Below are 21,555 nucleotides of genomic sequence, written 5' to 3'. Positions count from 1 at the left end.
TATTCATTTTCTAAGTCTAGAATTCAAATAGCACATACTGTGTAAAGTAGGTATTGGGAAATTGAATTTGTGTGCTTTATAGTTTTTATTTTCACTTTACACAGCAAACGCGAGGGCACATGCCTTTGTTGACATACTGTCAAATTGTGACCTACATTTCAATGAGGGTCCCAATGAGTGGTGACCCATGAAGATCCGGTGTATATAGGTCTTCAGCAACCCATGCTTGCCACAAAAGGCGACTATGCTTGTCGTAAGAGGCAACTAACAGGATTGGGTGGTCAGGCTCGCTGACTTGGTTGACACATGTCATCGGTTCCCAATTACGCAGATCGATGTTCATGATGTTGATCGCTGGATTGTCTGGTCCAGACTCGATTATTTACAGACCGTTGCCATATAGCTGGAATATTGCTGAGTGCGGCGTAAAACTAAACTCACTCAATCCCCAATGAGTGGTAAAAACGAGCTATTGTAATTCGTTGAAAACTCTGAATATAGTTGTCAATGCTGGCATTTTAAGTGTATTGACATTTGGTAATTGAAACTTGTCAACAGCCATGTTAATAAGTGACAATGTTTGTATATTAAATATTTACTCATTTGTACAATTTGTGACCAAGTTACTGACCAAACTACCATAGGGAAATATTTTATGAAATATCCCATGTAATATACACCAACAACAAAACAGCATCTGAAAATTGATCAAACATTTATTGTTTTGCATAGTGTTTGTTGAGAGAAACCATATAACAGGGCTCCAGATAAGTTTTCAACATCAGGAGTACGTACTCCTTATATTTTCAATATTGGAGTACTGGAAAACCTTAAGTGTACATTTAGAGTACTGAATGGAATTTAATGGAGTATCAGTTAGCTTGTGTTTCGTTTCATATATGCACCACAACATTGCTACTCTTGTGTAAACAGGTAAAAAACCAAAGAACAATATCTTTTCAGATAAATACGTCTGTAAATAATTCTAAGACCGTACACCATTTCTGCGGTGTGTATCTGCTACGTTTTCTAAATTATTTCCAACCGTATCGACTATCGTGCATATTTTATATCCGTACATACGCCGATCCGGCCCTTATCTGGAGCCCTGATATAATGTACATAAAATTATGGGTATTTGAACACATATATTTTGAATGACATGTTAAGAATATTATCACAGTGTTGTTTAACAACAAATTGATATTTTTCAGAATTGATGGGTTCAGATGGAGCTATAAAGAATCTCATCTGAGTGTTTTCAGATGTCATTTATATCAACACGAGGATATAATAATTCAATGTTATCAGGCAGTGCAGACATGTAACTATTTATCATATCATTAGGGAAAGTAGGAGAAAAGTAACCTGTCAATATTTTGAAGCGTGTGTCCTTATTAATAATGTCATTAACTCATTGGAAAATACCAGCAAAGCAACTTTAGCAACTTGTCTCAGGGATGTGAAAGTAGGTCTCAAAGAATCAGTCAATCAACAGTATTGGATGATAAATGAAATAGGTAATGAATTAGGCAGAAATGAAATGTGCATAAATGTGACAAAGCTATGTATTGCAGACTGTGTAACAGTTTAAAGACTACAAGGTTAATACCTGGATTGAAAATAAATGTTTATTAACACACATCAAATTTATTAAAATTATAATTATGAAACAAGTCAAAGTCAAACTTGCACAAACATTGTCTTTATGTTTAAGCTGATCAAGTTCCACTGAAGATAGACCGGTGGGGTAGCCTAGTGGTTAAAGCGTTTGCTCGTCATGCCGAAGACCCGGGTTTGATTCCCCACATGGGTACAATGTGTTAAGCCCTTTCTGGTGTCCCCTGCCGTGTTATTGCTGGAATATTGCTAAAAGCGGTGTAAAACCATACTCATTCACTCACTCACTCCACTGAAGATATTCTGCCTTGAGAAGTTGCTACTCAAAGGGTTCACTCTCACTACCCAAAAAGGTCTTGTTAAGACAACATTGCACTATGGATAGGTGAGAGATGAGAGTCAGGAAATTAGCAAGAGCCACTGAAGCATGAGCCTTTGTTCTAAGGCTATAGTCTATATATACAATGCGACACGATTGAAGACAACCATTATTGGCATGAGTATATGAAACGAAACAATAATGTACTCTTAAGGTTTTCCAGTACTCCTGTAGTGAAATAATATGGAGTAAGTACTCCTGATGTTGAAAAATTATCTAGAGCCCTGATGACATGTTGTAATACATTCATGGCATTTGCAGTCTGGTTCAGTAGTAGTATAGTTATGAGAATTATAGGCTATAGTATATGTTTTTCTCAGTTAAAACGTCTAGTTTCAATTATAAATTGATCGACTGATTTTAAGATATCGGATTGAGTTTGTGGGTTCATGGAAGACGCTCCATATAAGATTGTTGCTAATGAAAAACCATTGGTATAATAATATATACTAGTATTTACTCTTTTAGCATCAAGCCTTTTTATGAATCGGTATAACGGTATTACTATTAGTTAGTTAGTTATCGTTCACATAATAAGGAGTCAGATGATGATACATTTTATAGAAAGTTATGAGTTTAGAGTGATATCGTATTTCTTTCAGCGTGCTATAATTGGTTACCCTGTATATTATATCGTAGCTGGTTATCAACTTCTTGAATAGTTTCGGCATTCATTAGTAAGCTCGGTCTGACATAGTTTTTTGTTTTTCTAATGAACATTATACTCTCACTCTCACTAGCAGTCTAATTGAGCATTTCCTAATCATGATCATTCTGTTGATACAGACTGGCTCAACACCTATATGAACAATTCAAATAATACCATATAAATATATCCCACTTTAATACAAATTTCACTAATGTCACTAACTGAGCATTTTGTTGATACAGACTACGACTTATATTGACGAAGCGTTATCAAAACACTAATGCTAGTCAGCCAAATCCCACTCTGGCTATGTGAGAGACCTGTTTTGGCAGAATCTGGCTAAGTGAGAGGACACCACTCAAAGGAGCTAAGGAAAGAGGTCCAATCAAGGGGGGCAGGGAGAGATGATGTCCGTAAATCCTCCTGGGAGTGGGGGGCGGTGGGGTAGCCTAGTGGTTAAAGCGTTTGCTCATCATGCCGAAGACCTGGGTTCGAATCCCCACATGGGTACAATGTGTGAAGCCCATTTCTGGTGTCCCCCGCCGTGATGTTGCTGGAATATTGCTAAAAGCGGCGTAAAACCAATCTCAGTCAGTCAGTCCTGGGAGTGGTTCTCCATGCTGGACCCATTCCTGCGAAGTCAGGTCACCCCCAAACCCAGTATCAGTAACATGGTAAATAAGCCATTTTTAACAATTTTTGTTTTTTTGGTAATGGACAAAATTTGTTAAAAAATGAATTTTATTTTACATAATACTAATATGATCAATTAAAAAGAAATATCTTGGCAAATAGCAAGGTAGAAACAGGGCTTGGTTTAGTCAATGTTTGAGAAATGAATTCAACATCTAAAAAATAAATTGCATAAATCCTTTCCATTGTATGTAATATTGCAACTGGAATGTGGGTGGTGCAACTTGTTTTTTACCTCAGGTTGCACTTGGTGCAAGTAGGTAAACATCCCTTAAATCAAGCCCTATTGAAAACACCAAATACTGACTATGTATTTCTGTTTTTCATGGTTTTGCCTTGCATAGGAAGATGACTTCGTCATTAATTGACATGTTTACTGACGATCTAGAGCACATGATCCCACTGCCATTCAACTTGCCCATTGGTGATGAAGTAGTCAGCAAATTCATCCTTGATATCCTTTGCAAACTGGGTGCTTCTATTCCCACCTGCTGAACAAAAGGTGTATCCCTGTTTGATCCCAAATCTGAGCTAACACCTTCTGCAGGTGTACTAACATACTTCACATCACATCTTGTGTGAAGGAAGTTATGGAGCTCCACACATGCAAGAACAATCAGTTTGCCTGTTATTGTCTGCACCAGACTTCTCTGAAACACACCAAATCTACTTGTCAGAATACCAAAGGCATTTTCAGAGACCCTTCGTGCTCGTGATAACCTGACATTGAATATTTTTTTATCATCACTCAGATCCCTGAAAGGGAAAGGCTTCATGATATATGGTTTAATTGGGAATGTATCAACCCAACAATGACGTAGGGAACTGACTCATATCTTCCCTCTAAGGGGGATGGACACATTTAAAGTGTTTGATTCAAGAGCATGGTGTAATGTAGAATTGGCAAATGTTCCTGCATCACTAACTCTCCCATTTGAGCCAACATCTACATAAGTAAATTTATAATTTGCGTCTACTAGGGCAAGCAAAACAAAGCTAAAATAGTTCTTGTAATTAAAGAAAGCGAATCTAGATCTTTTAGGAGCCCTGATAGATATGTGCTTCCGTCCATGATACAGTGCGCCCATAGCCCCCATAGCCCATAGCCGATACAGAGGGAAACTGATGATATGTGCTTCCGAAATACTGATAGATATGTGCTTCCCGTCCATAGCCCCGATACAGTGAGGGAAACTGATAGATATGTGCTTCCCATCCATAGCCCCGATACAGTGAGGAAACTGATAGATATGTGCTTCCCGTCCATAGCCCCGATACAGTGGGGAAACTGATAGATATGAGCTTCCGTCCATAGCCCCTCGGGGGAAACTATAGATATGTGCTTCAGTGGGGTGAAACTGATAGATATGTGCTTCCCCGTCCATAGCCCCGATACAGTGGGGAAACTGATAGATATGTGCTTCCCGGCCCATAGCCCCGATACAGTGAGGAAACTGATAGATATGTGCTTCCCCGGATACTGATAGATATGTACAGGGTCCACAGCCCCGATACAGTGAAAGCCCCGTCCATAGCCCGATACAGTGGGAAACTGATAGATATGAGCTTCCCGTCCCCGATACATAGGAAACTGATATGTGTGCCCGATACAGTGGGAAACTGATAGATATGTGCTTCCCATAGCCCCGATACATGATAGATATGCCCCCGGCCATAGCCCCGATACAGTGGGAAACTGATAGATATGTGCTTCCCGTCCCATAGCCCCTGATACAGTGAGGAAACTGATAGATATGATGCTTCCCGTCCCATAGCCCTGATACAGTGAGGAAACTGATAGATATGTGCTTCCCGGGCCCATAGCTTCCGTCCATATACAGTGGGGAAACTGATAGATATGAGCTTCCCGTCCATAGCCCGATACAGTGATAGATATGGAAACTGATAGATATGATATGTGCTTCCCGTCCATAGCCCGATACAGTGGGAAACTGATAGATATGAGCTTCCCGTCCATAGCCCCGATACAGTGGGGAAACTGATAGATATGAGCTTCCCGTCCATAGCCCCGATACAGTGGGGAAACTGATAGATATGTGCTTCCCGTCCATAGCCCCGATACAGTGGGGAAACTGATAGATATGTGCTTCCCGTCCATAGCCCCGATACAGTGGGGAAACTGATAGATATGAGCTTCCCGTCCATAGCCCCGATACAGTGGGGAAACTGATAGATATGTGCTTCCCGTCCATAGCCCCGATACAGTGGGGAAACTGATAGATATGTGCTTCCCGTCCATAGCCCCGATACAGTGAGGAAACTGCCACTTGTCCTCCAATGCATCAATGATGATCTTCCACTCTGTTTCTGTCTGTTGGATCTGAAAAATAAAAATAAAATATAATATTTCTTTACAGGAAGCTGAAGTTACAAGTGAAGAGGCTGCAGCACTGACAACAACCGTTGCTGCTACTGAAGCTGTTGCCGCGGAACATGTAGAACGGGCTTCCCCACCAATCAGCCCCACTCGTGCACCAAAAAGAAAGAAAATTGTGTCATCTTCATCTTACTTAATACAATCAACAGCATAGAACGAAGGAGAGAACAGAGAGAGTCATGTAATGAGTTGCTTTTGGGGAAGTACATTGCCAGTGAGGTTTCCAACATCAGTGATGTCCGCAAAAGGCATGAATTAAAATTCAAACTTCAACAATTGATATTTGAATATCAAAATGAAGAATAATGACGAACTCTGATTATCATTGACTGAATACCAAAGTAAATCCTGTATTGAACCCAGGAAAAGTAATAAGATTTTATATGATTAGTTAGACATCCCAATTGTCAGACACTGGACTAGGCATTAATTAGGGCAACAACCATATATAAATGGGAATCTCCCAATTGGATATTTCAACAAGTTAGTTGAACCTAAGGAAAACTGTTATTGTGTATAAATATCTTGGAGTTGTTTTTGATAGAAAATGTGTTTTCAAATTGTCTTCATCAAATCTCGGTCAATAAGCTACTAAAGTCATGTATTTTGTTTTACGCAGAAGTCGATCACTACAATGTCAACTATATCTCTTTGATTCGATGGTGAAACCAATCTTGCTGTACGGTCTTGAAATGTGGGGATATGTTAATTTAAAACAAATTGAAAATGTACATATATGTTTTATGAGAAAATTATTACCTGTAAAGAAATGTACACCACTGTATATGCTCTATGGTGAATTAGGTAGAGTCCAACTTTCTGTTGATGTTAAAACTCGTATGTTTTTTCGTCTAAATTGTTTACAAACAATTCATCTAAGTTACCTTCAATCTTTTATTCTATTGTATGTGATCTTCATACTCAGAGGCTCAGAGGTGGAAAATTCCATTGTCATTTACATATGAAAATGTATCTGTTATGAAAAAACCCAATCTCAGTAAATTCTGTAAATATATCATGCAAATTGTTTAAACTTCCGGCAAACTACTATTCCGCTACAATATTTATTGTCCTTTGTACCTCATATGCCGATGGTATCGGTCCGAGAGTAATAAAGTTCTGTTCCCCAATATTATTTTTTACCTGTATTTGAATGACTTATGTTTTAATTCATATTATTATCATGTTGAAATATATTACAGTTGTTTATAATTATAATATATTTTTACAAATAAATGAGGCAAGGACAATACTTTTTATTTGTTATCATATTTCCTTCTTTTAATTATTGTTCATAATCATTGATGTATCATTGTTTTGTCTACATATCTTTAACTAATAAAAATTTCATTACCCAATGTCTTTCTTCTCCACTATAATTTTTTTGTTAAAGTTAGAAAGTAAGATTCTTTAAAGATAACAACTTCTTTTATTATATATGATGCGACGTTTCGGTATGGATTCTTATACCGTTGTCAAGCAAGAGTGAAGTACTACAGCACAGAACAGACTTATATACATCAACAGGGATTAAGTAATAACAACATGTAGGTATGAATCAAGGGGATTTACAACAACAAGGCACGGTGGTAATAATGTCTGACAATAGGAGGAAGCTAATGGTCCTAGAGGCAGAAACAAAATATACATGGCTGATGAGATTAATTAGCAATGATAGCTGTAGTGCTCTAATCTGTTGTTTTTATCAGTTCATTGTATGCAGAAGGGATGAGATATCCCTGGTCTCTGTTGATTGAGGGCTTGTGTCTCCGGATTTGAACTGCCTCTGCAAGTTTTCTGTTGGTGAAGTCCTGGTGGTTTTTCGATAATATCTCTACATTGTTTCAAATTATGTTGTGATTGGGACAGTTGATGATGTGGTCTGATATTGCTGATTTTCTGTCTGATTTAGTGGTAGATGATAAGTGTTCTTGGGCCGGGAGGTTTCGCCTACATAGGCCTCGCCACAGTCACAGATGATTTTGTAGACAACACCTTTGGGTTGATGTTGTCGTTTAGAGGTGTTCCTGCCATTAGCTTTCAGTAGGGTTATGTAGTGGTGTAGAGGTGGTAAAGTAGGTTTCGATGCCTGCTTGTCGCTTCAGGAGATGTGGTGGGAGGTCTTCCCTATGAAGGGGAGAGAGATACGAATAGGTGCTGGTTCAGGTTTGTTGGAGGCCGGTTTTCTTGTTGGGTGGAGTGTGGAGCTGATAATTTCATCGACTAGCTTTGACGGGTAGTGGTTGAACTTGGTGAAGACATGGCGGAGGTGCTGTATTTCTGTAGTGGGACTGGAGGAGGAGAGGTTGATGGCTCGTCTGGTGAGGGTGGAGATAATGCCAGTTTTGGTTCTCAAGGGGTGGTTGGAGTCAAAATGAATGTATTGGTCAGAGTGGGTTGGCTTTCTATAGACACTGGTTAGGATTTTGTTAGCTGGGGTTCTGGTTACGAGGACATCAAGGAAGGGAAGTTGACCTTTGGATTCTGTTTCTACGGTGAACTGGACCCGGGGGTGCTGTTGGTTGAGGTGTTGCAGGAGGGCTGCTGGGTCTTGGTCTTGACGAAGAATGACAAACATGTCATTGACCTTCCTGTACCAGCAGGTTGGTTGGATGGTTGAGGTGCTAAGTGCTTGCTGTTCGAAGGAGGTCATGTAGATTTCTGTGAGTATTGGGGACAGGGGGGAGCCCATGGGCAGGCCGTGGATTTGTTCATAGTAGTCGTCTCCCCAGGTGAAGTAAGTGGAGGTGATGCAGGCAGAGGTCAGGGCAATGATGGAGTCAGTGGTGAGGTTGGTGTTAAGGGGGATTTCTAATTCAGAGATGCGTCGGCGGAGGATTTGGAGAGTTTCATCTACGGGGACACTTGTTGAAGAGGTCAAGAACATCGTAACTCAGGATCTGGTCTGCTTCGGTTATTTTCCGGAGTTTGGTACAGAAATCCATGGAGTCAGAGATGAAGGAGTCTGCTGTTTTTCCGAGTGGGGCAAGGGTTTCCGTTAGGTGTTGGGCGGTGCTGTAGAACACAGTGTCCCTAGAGCACACGAGCAGTCTGGCCTTGGGTGGGTCTTGTGGATTTTTATCGTGGCTCTGGCATACGGTGGCTGTGGGTTGGATGTAGTTAGCTTGTAATATAGTTGCTGGCTGATTTCGTACCTCTCTTTCAGTTGTTTGAGACTTGCTTTATGTTCGTGTTGAGTTTTGCGGTGGGGTCTTTCTTGATCTGGCGGTATGTGGTGGGGTCTTGGAGGATCTTGTTGACCATGTTGTGTGTTTAGGATGATTGTGGCCTTGCCGTTGTCGGCTGGGGCAATGGTATTAGTCACCAACTTCTAAATGCCAATCAAACAGTTCGTTAAAGTTGACAAACTGTCAGACATCTCTTTCATAAAGGAAACTAATTGTAGCATTTCCAATTTAAGTAATCAACATACCTTCGTGTAATCTTCCTTTCATGTGCTGTATATGGCCTTGCAAACTTCAGGAACTAGCTTGCTGATGGTGTTCTTTGGAACTCTATAGAGAAATTCCTTAGACTTGTAACTGTCTCCTATTTTGGTGGAAATGAAAAATAAACAATGCATCAAAATATTATACAAACATTCTTATCACAGGAAACAAGTGAGCAAACCTTTTAGCAAATAAATCTTAATTTCAAATAGTATTATGAATTAATTAATTTGTAAGCTAGCAATCCTTAATGCCATGGCTCCCTATTAAGAAAGTATAATCCCCAATATAATATATGTTACATTTGACAACTTTGTAAATGGCATTGTGTCTTCCATTTGTCGAAGCCGCGGTGGCTGAATGGGTTAGGCGGCTGACTTTGTGTGCTGGTGATTAGGTGCCTGATTCTCAGGGTGTGAGTTTGAATCCCGGATGGCACTCAACCCAACAAAAGTTCTAGAATCTGTACTTTATACAAGGAAATTGTAGTCCCAAATATAATGTATGTTACATTGAATAACGAAGGAAAACATTCGTTGTGAATGAAGGTCTGTGTAGATTTTAATGTAAACCATAAGGACAATCATAATAATATATGTTCTTAACCCATTTGAATACCCGGTTCTCAGAAAAAATATTGCAATGCAAATCATATGAAAAGCGGTAATACCTAGCACACATCTTGAATGATATGAGAGAATTTCATAGCACAACATTTTTGCATATCCATACAAATGACAATACTGATGACAATATTGGGTCTAAATGGAATAAAGATCTGTATATTCATTGCTTTTAACCAATTTTACACAATGGAGTATATCATTTGGCTGCACACCACTTTGAAAGACATCTATTTAGTTTTTTGTTTTGATAATATGATAAACTAGTCATAGCCTTAAATATGTAAAATCGGTAAACTTATGGATATTACTCAGCTGAATACAATTCATTGTGAGGTTATAGAGAGGATAAATATACATCCCGCCTTTGGCATTTTCCACACTGAATATTGAAAATCACTCCGCTAAGTTGAATAGTGTTGTGTGTGGGAACACATGTTTATAGTATCAGGTTTGATATCATGCTACGTGTCATTCCATCATATTGTGTATGGCCCCTACCCTAGATGTTATGAGAGTGTGACAGTGTTTCTTATGTTTTCAGTAAACACCATAAGATCCACAGAGTAAAGATGGAAGTTGAAACAATCCACAGAATGTTTTCTCTGTCACTGAAACAAATGCAAAAGGGGTTTGCTGAAAACAGGAGATCTAAAAAAAATATGTTTTATTGACACCCTGGAAATAAGTGGTCTCAAGAAAGAACCCATTATTGGAACCCTGGAAATAGGTGATCTCATGAAAGAACCCATCATTGGAACCTTGAAATAGGTGATCTCAAGAAAGAACCTGTTATTGGAACCTTGAAATAGGTGATCTTATGAAAGAACCTGTTATTGAAACCCTGGAAACATGTTTTGGAGACCCTGAAAAACATAGTAGTCCAACAAAGCAGTCTCATAAACATGTTGTGAGAGCTCGGAAACATTTTCTAAATCGGGTGACCTTAAAAGGCACAAGCTCTGTATACATTCAGGCAATCTTCAGAAACACATGAAGATTCACAGTGGAATGAAGCCTCATAAGTGCATTGTGTGTGAGAAAACATTTACACAATCAGTTCACCTGCAGGCACACATGAAAATTCACAGTGGAATCAAGTCTTATGAATGTGTTGAATGTGGCAAAAAGTTCACACAATCAAGTAGTCTGAAGGCACATATGAAGATTCAAAGTGGGATCAAACCTTATGAATGTGTTGTTTGTGAGAAAAAATTTACACAATCAAGTTGTCTGCAGGAACACATGAAGGTTCACAGTAGAATCAAACCTCATCAATGCATTGTGTGTGAGAAAACATTTACACGTTTGGCTAATCTGCAGAGACACATGAGGATTCACAGTGGAATCAAGCCTTTTGAATGTGTTGAATGTGGGAAAAATTTTCACAATCAGATCATCTGCAGCAACACATGAAGATTCACAGTGGAATCAAGCCTTATGAATGTGTTGAATGTGGGAAAAAACTGAAATATTCAAGAAGTCTACAGGAACACATGAGAATTCACAGTGGAATCAAGCCTTATGAATGTGTTGTATGTGAGAAAAAATGTACATATTCAAGTGCTCTGCAGGCACACATGCGGATTCACAGTGGAATCAAGCCTTATGAATGTGTTGAATGTGGGAAAAAATTTACACTTTCTGGTCATCTTCAGACACACATGAAGATTCACAGCAAACCTCATCAATGCATTGTGTGTGAGAAAACATTTAAACACTCCGATAGTCTGAAGACACACATGAGAATTCACAGTGGAATCAAGCCTTTTGAATGTGTTGTATGTGAGAAATTTTTTACATATTTAAGTGTTCTGCAGAGACACATGAGGATTCACAGTGGAATCAAGCCTTATGAATGTGTTGAATGTGGGAAAAAATATACACATTCATGTACTCTTCAGAAACACATGCGGATTCACAGTGGAATCAAACCTCATGAATGTGTTGAATGTGGGAAAAGATTTACACATTCAAGTAATTTGCAGACACACATGAGGATTCACAGTGGAATCAAGCCTTATGAATGTGTTGAATGTGGGAAAAAATTTACACAATTAAGTAATTTGCAGACACACATGAGGATTCACAGTGGAATCAAGCCCTATGAATGTGTTGAATGTGGGAAAAAATTTATACAATCAAGTAATTTGCAGAGACACATGAGGATTCACAGATGATTCAGTTGATGAGGTCTACACTGCACATGGTGCTAGAAGACCAAATTATTTTAACTTTGGAAGAGGAACGAGTGGTTATCAAGGGTTTAGGAACAGTCATGGATATAATCGTGGTGGTAATAATGCGTGCTTTACAGGAAGGAGAAAGGATCAAAGGGACATGAATATGACTGGAAGAGATGGTCGCTCACTTGGGTGTTTGTTTGCGGTTCCTATCGACATTTAGTTCGTGACTGTCCACTTAAGTTTGAAAAGACAGCAATGATGGTAGAAGAGGTAGAGGATGTTGAACTTGTAAACATTGTGTTGTATACAGGAGGTTTGAAAGACAATATGAGAACTCTAAGTAAAGAAGCACAACATGCCATAGTACTGGATTCTGCATGCTCGAGCACTGTTTGTGGGCAGGAATGGATGGACATACCTAATGACATTGGAATAAGAACAGATGAAACAAGTGAAATCACAGCCAGGGGAAAAGGTTTTCAAGTTTGGTGGAGGTGAGAAATTGAAATCAGTCGGCTCTTACACAATACCGATATCAATAGCAGGTGTTGATGTGAAGATGAATACAGACGTGGTGATGTCAGATATTCCTTTGCTTTGGTCAAAGAATTCCATGAAAAAAGCCAGTGTAAAGCTTGATATTGAAAATGATTCAGCTGAAGTATTAGGCAAGAAAAGGGTATTAAATGAAATTTAATCTGGACATTACTGTTTGCCTCTCGGAAACTCAGAAGTGACTGAGGTAGATGTGAATGTAGTAAGATAGCAGAGTTGAATACAGATGAACAATACAAGACCTTAGTCAAACTTCATCGCCAGTTTGCACATCCAGGTGAATCTAAGTTGAAAATCTGTTGAAGGATGCGCCCTATGGGATGATAAGTTTCAAGGTTGCTTGAAGACATTTATGAGAAATGTGATCTATGCAAATGATATGCTCCGACACCTGTGAAACCTTTAGGGGTAGGGATCTAATCCAATATGGTACGTAGGTGTTCAGTGTAATGCATTCCTACCTGAGAGGTAGGGGTAGGGATCTAATCCAATATGGTAGGTAGGTGTTCAGTGTAATGCACGTGTGCCAGCACTTCAACAGATGGTACACGTGCTGGTACACGTCTTGTATGATATGAGTGAATTTCATAGCACAATGTTTTTGCATATCCATTATGAATTGTGTATGTATTGCTTTTCCCGAACATGGCGATGGTAGATCAAATTATGTTCACATAAGGACATATTTAAATGCAGTGGTTTTTTTTAACTATGGGTGTGCTGTAGGGCTGTGTATTGACAAATAAATTGTATTGCAATATACTCGTATTGCGATTCTGGTATTACGATATATCAGGAGCGTAAGTATTTGGCAGTAAGTGCTACTAATTATACATGTCAATTCTATTTTCTACATTTTAAGTCTTAACATGTATGTTTTGGTTCTGATAATAGCAATCTCAAAATTAGGTTACAAAGTCAGGGATTCTATTTTCTTTTTGATACAATTTATAGCATTACAGTATGTCGTTTTGTCGTTGACAGACAGACAGTATTTATTCAGTAAAGAGGCGTTTTGCCCATGCTACAGGCAAATGACATTGTATTTAATGAGAGTGCACAGTTTGACTTTGCAGCTCTACATCCTGGAATTAAGGACAAATCTGCACATGATATGAGTATAAGCCAACATTGTTTTTGACATCATCATTTTTGTTTTGCAAAAGATTTACAAATGAATAATGAGTATATGAGTATACGTTTGTTATGCAATTAATTCTAAGTTTATCATATACATTACAGATGATTAGTACATGATAATCATTTTCTATATATATACTGGAAAAAATAAGTTAGGGATATTGGTATTTTTATCCCCCGCATAGCGCTTTGATTAAAAAGGACTCCGTCCGTCCGTCCGTCCGTGCACATTTGTCTTTTCTGGAGCAGAACTCTAAAACTGTTCGATATTTCTTCACCAAACTTGGCACATACATGGATCTGGTGATGTACTTGTGCCTTTTGGTAGTTTTGGAATTCTGAATTAAATATTTTTGGCGTTTCCATGGCAACAAGTTCGACTTTGACTGAAATTGGTGGTTGTGCTCTTTTCCGGAGCAGAACTCTAAAACTATTCAATATTTCTTCACCAAGCTTGGCACATAGATAGATCTGGTGATGTACTTGTGCCTTTTGCTAGTTTTGGAATTCTGAATTAAATATTTTTGGCGTTTCCATGGCAACAAGTTTGACTTAGCCTCAAATTGGTGATAGTGCTCCTTTCTGGAGCAGGACTTTAAAAACCTTTCAATACTCTCCTTCCACTTTTCTATATACACACCTAAATATTTGACATAATCATAACTCGTAGACATAATCATGAAGAGTATTTTGCCATTGCGGGGGATATTGATGACTTTGTCTTCTTGTTATGATTGATATTTTATCAGTGTGTCAATGAATCAATAGATAATTATTCATAATTTCACAATTTTCATATATCCCTAACTATTTTTGTCCAGTATATAATGCTGACCTCTGATTTTTCTAAAGGGCGTATATTTAATTCCATTATACCGGCCACATTCAACAGCAATATTAAAATGGCTACATCTAAACCTTGATCTAGCAATCCTTAATGCCACGGCTCCCTATTAAGAAAGTATAATCCCAAATATAACGTATGTTACATTTGACCACTTTGTAAATGGCATTGTGTATTCATAGCTTTCGGATGTGGGAGCCATGCCAATTTACACTTAGCAGAGGGGTACACAAAGTCTAAAGTCTAGAGTACCAGTTATCCGGCTTCCATTCGTCGAAGCCGCGGTGGCTGAACGGGTTAGGCGGCTGACTTTGTGTGCTGGTGATTAGGTGCCTGATTCTCAGGGTGTGGGTTTGAATCCCGGATGGCACTAGACCCAACAAAAGCTCTATAGTACTGTCGGAAATAGAAAAAAACTGTTTTTAGGCTGTTACTCTGTATCCCTAAAATTTACACAATTGCACAAGGGGTCATCTCAAAGATATATTGTGCTTTTCCATGTGTGTTGACTATGTCTCATCTACTGATTAACATCTTACGTGTCTTTCTTTCATAAAGTTGATTTTGAGATATGTAAGAGAGTATGATACCCGAAAACCATAGAAACGCATCGTAGTATATAGGTGACATGACCACCCGCAGATCGACAGGACTGGATATTATTATCCCCGCAACGCGCTTTTATGGGGGTATTAAAATGGACTCCGTCAAGTGCGTCGTCCGTGCACATTTGTCTTTTCCGAGACAGAACTCTAAAACCATTCAATATTTCTTCACCAAACTTGGCACATTCATGGATCTGGTGGTGTGCTGGTGCCTTTTGGTAGTTTTGGAATTCTGAATAAAATATTTTGGCATTTCCATGGCAACAAGTTTGACTTAGCCTGAAATTGGTGATAGTGCTGCTTTCTGGAGCAGAACTTTAAAACCTTTCAATACTCTCCTTCCACTTTTCTATATACACACCTAAATATTTGACATAATCATAACTTCGTAGACATAATCATGAAGAGTATTTTGCCATTATGGGGATATTGATGACTTTGTCTTCTTGTTTGTAAATTGTTATGACGTGCCGTGTACCTCCCAGTATAATTCTAAAGGATTATTTTATCTTAGCTTATATCTCTATCCCCAAGCCCGATCCCAGGTTTTGCTTTTGAGGCTGACCCTCCTATTTCTTTTATAGTGACAGTGAGACTGCATGGTAGCTACATCCTTAATATACTGAACAGCAAAAGAAACGCAAGTTTCAAAAAATGAAATTTCATGAAGGTAAGCGTTCATGTTTATGGAGCGTTCATGGTAAAGTGGCGTAATGATCCCAGATGAGATGATGTCATGCAATTTGACGTTCATAATGAACCATGCGCTTGCAAACACACCAACAGTGGAGCAAAATCATAATTTTAACAAATGCATCGATGGTTCTGGATGGAAATCATGCATTTCCTCTGAGGTATTCTTTATAAAGGTTTGTGTCAAAAACAGTTCAGTATTGACACTAGGAGGTGTACACGCCACACAAATGATGCCTAGACAAATGACTAAGCAGAGGGAGTGGCCATTGAAAAGTTACGCGGAGGTATAGTTTGGCATGAAATGCATGTGGACCCGTTAGTTTGTAAATATCTCTTCATCCAATGAACCAATCGATCTCAAACTGTGCAAGTGGATGTTTTGTCAGACAACCTAATCACATTGTAAATCACCGATTTTATGCATTTGTATTAAAGAATCTGTCTATGTAACTGTCAACAAAATAAACAGCAGACCGCAAAGCGTTTTGCTTGCAGAGGGAGGGAGCCAATGACCTGTAACAGCGGCAGTGTTGGGTCATAAAGGTCAACGTTCGTCAATGTAGGTCAGCTATGCACGTGACAGGTATGAAGAGGTGTTCATTTCTAGCAAATAGCCGGCGAATGACATCTCTGTTGACCCTGATGTCAAAGAATCTAACTTTGGATGCCTACCTTTTTGTACAAGGTTTTGTTTATTGGTTGTTGGTTTATTTTTCACAATTTTTAGCGCGATGTTCTTTTTCATGCGAAGAGCAAAAGTTGTACGTTTCATGTAATCCGACACCTTATAAATCGGTTTGCTACGTTTGCTCTCTTTTTAAAAAAAATTCAACACATTTCTAATTAAACGTCTAGCATCATCTGAATAAGCTGTCATGATGACAGCTAGAAGTAGTCAATGTGAATGATCCAAACGGTCTATCACTGTGCAGTGCACAGGTAACTATCATGAACTGCACGTGCATTTACCTTTATGGCCCAACACTGCCGCTGTTACAGGTCATTGGCTCCCTCCCTCTGCAAGCACTCTGCAGTCTGCTGTTTATTTTGTTGACAGTTACATAGACAGATTCTTTAATACAAATGCATAAAATCGGTGATTTACAATGTGATTAGGTTGTCTGACAAAACATCCACTTGCACAGTTTGAGATCGATTGGTTCATTGGATGAAGAGATATTTACAAAAAACCGGGTCCACATGCATTTCATGCCAAACTATAGCTCAGCAACTGCTGTAGCTAGGCAATTGGGCTGTCATCTTACCCCATTATACGACTTGCTCAACGTCATCAGCAATCTGCTGCTGATCATCCCCATACCGGACGGCAACGAGTGACAACTCATCTAAAGAACCGAACTCAAGCAGAAACAGTAACAGTAGCCTTAGTTCTTGGGTCAAGTGGAGCAGTGTCCAGTGATACAATTAGGCGTCGTCTTCAGGCTGCTGAAATCCGCTGCCGATGGCCATATTTGGGGCCAGTTTTGACACGTCAACAACGCCAGCAGCCCTCACGCAGCAAGGGTGTTGATGGATCATCTGGCTCAGAACACCGTTAACATTTTTCCATGGCCGTCGCTTTCCTGGATATGGCTCCCTTTGAACATTCTGGGACGAAATTGGATAGAGGATTGGGGCAGGTAGACAGCCACTTACACTTGCACAATTGGAATACAGATTGGTATTTGAGTGAGTGAGTTGAGTTTTATGCCGCACTCAGCAATATTCCAGCTATATGGCGGCGATTGGTATTTGAGCGGAACCAGTTGCCTCAGGGAGTCTTTCAGACTCTAGTGAACTCAACGAGGCCACGTTGCATGACCTGTGTGCAAGCTCAAGGTGGCTATACGCGCTACTTAAGAGACTGCCACTTTTCGCGTTCAGGGGTATCTCCATTTGACGGACTGTGATCAATTTGAACTTATTGCAATTCAATGTCAACAGCAACTTTCAACTGTTAAATTGACAGTGATTTCTATAGAATAAATGAATAGACATGATTTTGGTTGTCTTCTATTAAAAAAATTGACAAAAAGACAGACTTGCGTTACTTTTGCTGTTTAGTATAGTTTTGGCATAAAAGTTATTATTTTATCGTTTATAATGAATCGACGTCTAATTTCAAATTGGGCATTTAAAAAGTGTCCTTTGTAATACAATATCGTCGCACACTAATTTGCATAAAGCCATGGTCTGTTCCAAGTAAGTCTTTTTGGACTTAGAAAGAAACCGCATTGCTCATTTCTGCACTAATTTCCCCTCAGTAAAGTCCTTTTTCTCCGTTTCCCATCTCTCTACCACTGAGACTGTAGTTATGCCGAACTTAGTTTCACAGATATTTCACACTTTCTCATATCAACTACATAAATTGTAGAGATAAATGTGAAAATCCAGTTTTTTCCGACAGTACTATAGAATCTGTACTTTATACTAGGAAATTGTAGTCCCATATATAATGAATGTTACTTTGTAAAACGAAGGAAAACATTCGTTGTGAATGAAGGTCTGTGTAGATTTTAATGTAAACCATAAGGACAATCATAATAATATATGTTCTTAACCCATTTGAATACCCCGGTTCTCAGAAAAATTATTGCAATGCGGATTGTATGAAAAGTGGTAATACCTAGTACACGTCTTGAATGATATGAGAGAATTTCATAGCACAACATTTTTGCATATCCATACAAATGACAATACTGATGACAATATTGGGTCTAAATGGAATAATGATCCGTGTATTCATTGCTTTTAACCAATTTTACACAATGGAGTATATCATCTGGCTGCACACCGCTTTGCAAGACATCTATTTAGTTTTTTGTTTTGATAATATGATAAACTAGTCATAGCCTTTAAATATGTAAAATCGGTAAACTTATAGATATTAATCAGCTGAATGCAATTCATTGTGAGGTTTTAGAGAGAATAAATATATGTCCCGTCATTGGCATTTTCCACACTGAATATTGAAAATCACTCCGCTAAGTTGTATATAGTGTGTTATGTGTGGGAACACATTTTTATAGTATCAGGTTTGATATCATGCAACGTGTCATGCCATCATATTGTGTATGGCCCCTACCCTAGATGTTATAAGAGTGTGACAGTGTTTCTTATGTTTTCAGTAAACACCATAACATCCACAGAGTAAAGATGGAAGTTGAAGCAATCCACAGAATGTTTTCTCTGTCACTGAAACAAATGCAAAAGGGGTTTGCTGAAAACAGGAGATCTAACAAGAATATGTTTTATTGACACCCGGAAACTGGTGGTCTCAAGAAAGAACCCATTATTGGAAACCTGGAAATAGGTGATCTCATGAAAGAACCCATCATTGGAACCTTGAAATAAGTGGTCTCAAGAAAGAACCCGTTATTGGAACCTTGAAATAGGTGGTCTTATGAAAGAACCTGTTATTGAAACCCTGGAAACAGATGGTTTGGTGAACCTGAAAACCATAGTAGTCCAACAATGCAGTCTCATAAACATGTTGTGAGAGCTCGGAAACATTTTCTAAATCGGGTGACCTTAAAAGGCACAAGCTCTGTATACATTCAGACAATCTTCAGAAACACATGAAGACTCACAGTGGAATGAAGCCTCATAAGTGCATTGTGTGTGAGAAAACATTTACACAATCAGTTCATCTGCAGGCACACATGAAGATTCACAGTGGAATCAAGTCTTATGAATGTGTTGAATGTGGCAAAATGTTCACACAATCAAGTAGTCTGAAGGCACATACGAAGATTCACAGTGGGATCAAACCTTATGAATGTGTTGATTGTGAGAACAAAATTACACAGTCAAGTTCTCTGCAGGCACACATGAAGATTCACAGTGGAATCAAACCTCATCAATGCATTGTGTGTGAGAAAACATTTACACTTTGGCTCATCTGCAGAGACACATGAGGATTCACAGTGGAATCAAGCCTTTTGAATGTGGGAAAAAACTGAAACATTCAAGAAGTCTACAGGAACACATGAGAATCCACAGTAGAATCAAGCTTTATGAATGTGTTGTATGTGAGAAAAAAATTACATATTCAAGTGCTCTGCAGGCACACATGCGTATTCACAGTGGAATCAAGCCTTATGAATGTGTTGAATGTGGGAAAAAAATTACACTTTCTGGTAATCTTCAAACACATGACGATTCACAGCAAACCTCATCAATACATTGTGTGTGAGAAAACATTTACACGCTCCGATAGTCTGCAAGCACACATGGGAATTCACAGTGGAAACCAACCTTATGAATGTGTTGAATGTGGGAAAAAATTTACACTACCAAGTCAACTTCAGAAACACATGGAGATTCACAGTGGAATCAAGCCTTATGAATGTGTTGAATGTGGGAAAAAAATTACACATTCAAGTAATCTGCACAGACACATGAGAATGCACAGTGGAATCAAGCCTTATGAATGTGTTGAATGTGGGAAAAAATTTACACAATCATGTGAACTTCAGGCACACATGAGGATTCACAGTGGAATCAAGCCTTATGAATGTGTTGAATGTGGGAAAAAATATACACATTCAAGTATTCTTCAGAAACACATAATGATTCACAGTGGAATCAAACCTCATCAATGCATTGTGTGTGAGAAAACATTTACACTTTGGCTCATCTGCAGGGACACATGAGGATTCACAGTGGAATCAAGCCTTTTGAATGTGTTGAATGCGGGAAAAAATGTTCTCAATCAGGTCATCTGCAGCAACACATGAAGATTCACAGTGGAATCAAGCCTGTTGAATGTGTTGAATGTGGGAAAAAACTGAAACATTCAAGAAGTCTACAGGAACACATGAGAATCCACAGTGGAATCAAGCCTTATGAATGTGTTGTATGTGAGAAAAATTTTACACATTCAAGTGCTCTGCAGGCACACATGCGGATTCACAGTGGAATCAAGCCTTATGAATGTGTTGAATGTGGGGAAAATTTACACCATCAAGTAATTTGCAGACACACATGAGTATTCACAGTGGAATCAAGCCTTATGAATGTGTTGAATGTGGGAAAAAATTTACACAATCAAGTAATTTGCAAAGACACATGAGGATTCACAGTGGAATCAAGCCTTATGAATGTGTTGAATGTGGGAAAAAATTTACACAATGAAGTAATTTGCAGAGACACATGAGGATTCACAGTTGATTCAGTTGAAGAGGTCTACACTGCACATGGAGCTAGAAGACTAAATTATTTCAACTTTGGAAGAGGAAGGAGTGGTTATCAAGAAACAGTCATGGATATAATCGTGGTGGTAATAATGCGTGCTTTACAGGAAGGAGAAAGGATCAAAGGGACATGAATACGACTGGAAGAGATGGTCGCACACTTAGGTGTTTGTTTGCGGTTCCTATCGACATTTAGTTCGTGACTGTCCACTTAAGTTTGAAAAGACAGCAATGATGGTAGAAGAGGTAGAGGATGTTGAACTTGTAAACATTGTGTTGTATACAGGAGGTTTGAAAGACAATATGAGAACTCTAAGTAAAGAAGCACAACATGCCATAGTACTGGATTCTGCATGCTCGAGCACTGTTTGTGGGCAGGAATGGATGGACATACCTAATGACATTGGAATAAGAACAGATGAAACAAGTGAAATCACAGCCTGGGGAAAAGGTTTTCAAGTTTGGTGGAGGTGAGAAATTGAAATCAGTCGGCTCTTACACAATACCGATATCAATAGCAGGT

General features: G+C 38.8%; 1 long non-coding RNA gene across 2 annotated transcripts; it reads left to right on the top strand.

The window, feature by feature from the left end:
• The first annotated feature begins 11,664 nt into the window (after nt 1–11,664).
• LOC124253091 lies at nt 11,665–19,551 on the top strand. Of its 2 annotated transcripts, XR_006892091.1 has the most exons (3): nt 11,665–12,491; nt 18,966–19,108; nt 19,151–19,551. It is a non-coding gene; the product is annotated as an uncharacterized LOC124253091 (long non-coding RNA). The 2 variants fall into 2 exon arrangements; XR_006892090.1 differs by having other exon boundaries at nt 18,966–19,551.
• Nucleotides 19,552–21,555: the final 2,004 nt, after the last annotated feature.

The sequence above is a fragment of the Haliotis rubra genome, unplaced genomic scaffold, assembly GCF_003918875.1.
Source record: "Haliotis rubra isolate DU_JTF1 unplaced genomic scaffold, ASM391887v1 Scf531, whole genome shotgun sequence".
In the NCBI taxonomy this organism is placed as follows: domain Eukaryota; kingdom Metazoa; phylum Mollusca; class Gastropoda; order Lepetellida; family Haliotidae; genus Haliotis; species Haliotis rubra.
Note: the sequence above shows the minus strand (reverse complement) of the source record. Positions and strands in the feature narration are given on the sequence as shown.